General features: G+C 38.9%; 1 non-coding gene across 1 annotated transcript; it reads left to right on the forward strand.

Annotated features, from left to right (window-relative positions):
• Positions 1 to 2,936: 2,936 nt before the first annotated feature.
• Positions 2,937 to 3,009, forward strand: TRNAR-CCU (transfer RNA arginine (anticodon CCU)). Its single transcript has one exon. It is a non-coding gene; the product is annotated as a tRNA-Arg (tRNA).
• The last annotated feature ends 2,366 nt before the right edge of the window (positions 3,010 to 5,375 follow it).

Raw genomic sequence — 5,375 nt, forward strand, 5'->3', positions numbered from 1 at the left:
TGAGTAGTTCCCTGTGCTTGCTTCTATAGCAATAATTCAGTTTTTTCTTCAGCATTGCATCTTTTCCATTCCCTCTCTCAGCAAAAGATGTCCCTTGGGAAGCGAAGAAAAGGAAAAGAGTGTATTTCTATCTATACCACCTAAGAAGTGATGGGGGGAATTCCTTGGTAGTCCAGTGGTTGGGACTCTGTGCTTCCACTACAGGGAATATGAAGATTCATATTTCTTTTAGTTTGCTGTTATAATTATGGGGCATGGGTTCGATCCATGGTTGGGGACCTAAGATCCAACAAACTGCTTGGTGCAGCAAAAAAAAAAGATGGAAATATCATACTGCCAAAAAGAGAAGGGAAAGAACAGAAGAAAAAGAAACTACTTCTATAAAGAGATACTTTGCAAAATGATGTTTGCTTTAGTTAGATTTGACATCAGCCAAATTTGATACCACCTGGCTAAACTGCTTTATCAAATCATAAATAGAGTCAGGAACTCCTTGACCTGAAGAGATCAATAATTCCAAATCCACCATTTTACAGATCAGAAACTGAGACTCAGAATTGGGTTGTCCAAAATTCCCTCACTGGTCATAAAGGTGGGATCAGAATTCAGATCCATTGATCCCTCCCTCTTTTGTCCATTTCAACATATTTTCTTCAGCTAAGGGTTTAGGTGAAGAATTGCCAACATTTGCTGGATTATAGAGAAAGCAAAGGAATTTCAGGAAAACATCTATCTACATTCCATCAACTATGCTAAAGCCTTTGGCTGTGTGGATCATGACAAACTGTGGAAAGCTCTTAGATGGGAATACCAGACCATCTTACCTGTCTCCTGAGAAATCTGTATGCGTGTCAAGAAGCAACAGTTAGAACCCTATATGGAACAACTGACTGGTTTAAGAGAAAGGAGTACAACAGGGCTGTTTGCTGTCACTCTGTTTGTTTAACCTACATGCTGAGCACATCATGGGAAATGCTGGGCTGGATGAGTTAGAAGCTGGAATCAATATAGGCAGGAGAAACGTCAACAACCTCAGATAAGTGAACAAATGAATGATACTACTCTAATGGCAGAAGGTGAAGAGGAACTAAAGAGCCTCTTGATAAGGGTGAAGGAGGAGAGCGAAAGAGCCAGATTAAGACTAAATATTAAAAAATCTAAGATCACAACATCCAACCTCATTATTGCATGACAAATAGATGGGGGAAAGGTGGAAGTCGTGACAGATTTCCTCTTCTTGGACTCCAAAATTACTATGGACAGTGACTGCAGCCATGAAATCAGAAGACGATTGGAAAGTGACTACAAACCTAGACAGTATGTTGAAAAGAAGAGACATCACTTTGTCGACAAAGGTCTGTATAGTCAAGACGATGGTCTTCCCACTGGTCACATATGGTTGTGAGAGCTGGACTGTAAAAAAGGCAGAATGCCAAAATATTGATGCCTTCGAACTGTGGTGCTGGAGAAGGCTCCTGAAAGTCCCTTGGACAGCAAGGAGATCAAACCAGTCAATCTTAAGGGAGATCAACCTTGAATATTCACTGGACTGACTGATGCTGAAGCTGAAGCTCCAGTATTTTGGGTATCTGATGCGAACAGATGACTAACTGGAAAAGTCCCTGATGCTGGGAAAGATTGAGGGCAGAAGGAGAAGAGGGCATCAGAGGATGAAGTGGCCAGATGGCATCACTGATGCAATGAATATGAACTTGGGCAAACTCTGGGAGGTGGTGAGGGACAGGGAGGCCTGGTGAATATAGTCCATGGGGTCGCGAAGAGTCGGGCACGACTGAGTGACTGAAGAACAACAACAAAGTGTTTAGCTACAGCATTTGTATTATAGTGAGATCTTCCATAATGCAAGAAAAGCCAAAATCTTAAAACAAATGAAATCATCTTTCTTAGCATTTTCTCCCCTTGTTGCAATTATGGAAAAACCTTTCTATCTATACAGAGAGTAAACATTCAATATTAAATAAAGTATTTATTAATTGCAAACATTTTTCATCCAAGTGAAAAACTATAAATGCTTTGGAAATATAGTGCATATATTTTTACAAAAGATGAATTTTGCAAATATTGGGGAAACCAAAGGTAGATAACATTACACACGTTTACTTAAAATAAAACTTTAATTTAATCATCTCCTTTTCTTTGATATACAATAAACTTTTTTCCTCCTTTACCATTGATGGTTTTGTTTTCAGATCAAGTACCGGCTTTCATGAGAAGTAGTGAATTCTGAGAACATGTTTTCCAGCACAGCCATAGGCACTAGGAATATGAAGATGAGTATGTCATTCTCTTGAGCACAACAACCTAGCCATACTTACTCCTGAGTATTGAAACCATCCAACCAACCAGAATGACTTGTTCCTCTCTAACAACTTATAAATAATTCCACAAAAATGCTTCAAGTTTTTCTTCCCAGAAAGTGAAAAAAAGTCTGCTCCAACAATACCTCTACTGTATGAAACATTTCATTCTTATCAAAATATTGCTACACAGAAGAATTTACCCTGACTTTACTGGCAGCCTACTTTTCATACTCATGAAATAAATATTTGTTGGAATATCCTTATCATAACTGCAAAAGGCAGAATAACCACTTTTCTTCTCTGAAAAAAAAAAAAAAAAAAGATAATAAAACTTTATATGCTCCAAGATGAGTACTATTAGCTGCAAGCTGAAAATCTGTGTCTGGGATGGCATCATGGCTTTTGTGCAAGAAACAAGAGAAAAAATTATGTATACAGAAGTGGCTCAGCTATGATTGTCTTTGGGAACAAACCTGACTGTGTATGAGTCTTTGTAACTTTTGTTGTTGTTTAGCGATTGAATTGTGTCTGACTCTTTTGCGACACCATAGACTGTAGCGCCTAAACTCCTCTGTCCATGGGATTTCCCAGGTGAGAATAGTGGAGTGGGGGACTTCCCTGGTGGTTCAGTGGCTAAGACTCTGTACTCCTAATGCAGGGGGTCTGGGTTCGATTCCTGGTCGGGGAACTAGATCTCACATGGCACAACTAAAGACTCCACATGCTGCATCAAAGATTGAAGCTCATGTTTGTAACAACTAATGCCTGGCACAGCCAAAAAAAAAAAATAATACTGGAGTGGGTTGCCATTTCCTTCTTCAAGGGATCTTCCCAACCCAGGGATCAAATTTACGTCTCCTTCACCGCAGATTCTTTACCACTGAGCCACCAGGGAAGCCCTCTTTGTAACTTTAGCTTGGTTTAAATTAAGGAACTGTATTGTGGTCAACCACCTATATTTAAGTGTAAAGGTGAAAGGCTAACATTTTGCACTTATCCTATTGGCAAAGATTGTACAAGCTAACTCCCTGTGTTAGTTGCGACACTGAAAAACTGGCTCTCTAATACACCATTGGTGGTAATGTAAATTGGCATAACCTTGCTGGAAGGCAATTCAGCAGTAGATACCAAAGCTTTAAAACTAGAAACTAGTCATGCTGTGATTCAACAATTGTTGAATTAAAGACTCTGAGTTTGAATACAATCACAGTTAAGGTTTATCACCACATTACATTTTAAAAAAAGCTGAAGAGCACTTAAATACCCAGCAATAGGATTATCAGCATAAAATGACTATGCAAAACTGCTGAAAATAGTGTTAAATAAGACTTAATGCTATACAAAAATGTTTATGATGTATTTTAAGAAAAAAAGAACATAATATTACATGTAGAATCCATATATATATGTTTTAAAATCTGTAAAGAATATATATAATATGGAATTCCCTGGCAATCCAGTAGTTAGGACCCTGTACTCTCACTGCCAAGGGCCTGGGTTCAATCCCGATTGAGGAACTAAGATCTCACAAACTGTGGTGTGACCAAAAATAAATAAATAAATTACATTTTAAAAAAGCACTTCCTGATTATTCCCCTGGAATAATAATCTAATAGTTGGCATTTATTTTATTCTTTGTATTTGTCTACACTTTCTAAATTTTCTATAATAAAGATGTAGTACTTTTGTAATTAAGAAAAAAATTGTCTCTTTTCTTTAAAGTCTGGTCTTTCTCAGTTGATTGTCCCAATGTGGTGACATGTATTTAGAAGAAAGTTTGCAACAGTATGCAATTTTGTTCAGATCATACTTCCTGTTGCACATTCATGCGAGCCATTTGTCACCCCTGGCTCTGGAGCTCAACACAGAATTTCCTTTCCTTTAGCAACATGTGATCAATCCAGGAGGAGCAGGAACACCTCAGCGGACTGGCCCTGAGCCACCTAGCCTTCCGAAACCCTGTTGGAGGAGCAGAAAGGGCAATTCCACCACTAACAGGCAGACGGTGAAACATCCTCTTGGCTCTTGTAAATCCAGCCATCTTGGTTCAGACACAGCTGGAAAAAAGGCAAGCAAATTCTCCAAGGCCAGGCAAAATTAGTTCTCTCTCAAAAGAGTTTTGTTTCATGCCAGCTGGCATTTCCTGCTATGCCCTCAGCTTTTTTTCAACGATGAACAATGGGCAAAAAAGTAGAGGCCATAAACTTGAGACCTGAGCATCTTAGCTGCTGAGGAGACAGGCATTGAATACACTGTCAGGAAGCAAATGATTCATATTGCAACAAAGTAGAAAAAGCTCTGGATTGTTTAGGAGCCCTGGGTGCTAGTCACTGCTTCCTTATTCCACTCTTCAAATTTCAGTTCCTTTTATAAAGTAGCAGGGTGGGAGGTAGGTAGATTAAATGAGCTAGAAAGTTGCTACTAGCCTAAAAACCTTTATAATGATTTATAATGTGGTTATACAATATATTTCATTCAATAAAAATTTACTCAATGCCTATTATACTAGGCAAGCAGGAGCCAAAGTTAAAAAAAAAAAAAAAAGACAAATTGCCTACCCTTGGGGTTCACAGTCCAGAGCACTGAAAAGTTTCCCAGTTCTGATATGTACAGTTATTCACTAAACCATTTATTTTAGAGAATATTTTTCAGAAAGATTGAATTTTCTCTGTTGCTAATATAGTTCCAACCTGTCAATCCTAAGGGAAATCAGTCCTGAATATTCACTGGAAGGACTGATGCTGAAGCTGAAACTCCAATATTTTGGCCACCTGATGCAGAGAGCTGACTCATTTGAAAAGACCCTGATGCTGGGAAAGATTGAGGGCAGGAGGAGAAGGGGACGACAGAGGATGAGACAGTTGGATGGCATCACCAACTCAATGAGTCGGACACGAGTTTGAGTAGGCTCCGGTAGTTGGTAATGGACAGGAAAACCTGGCGTGCTGCAGTCCATGGGGTCGCAAAGAGTGGGACATGACTGAGCGACTGAACTATATTGAATATAGTTTCATTGTCGATAAGCAATGTGTTTACTATATACTAGATGTGGGT

Source organism: Capricornis sumatraensis, chromosome 6 (genome assembly GCF_032405125.1).
Source record: "Capricornis sumatraensis isolate serow.1 chromosome 6, serow.2, whole genome shotgun sequence".
Taxonomy (NCBI): Eukaryota; Metazoa; Chordata; class Mammalia; order Artiodactyla; family Bovidae; genus Capricornis; species Capricornis sumatraensis.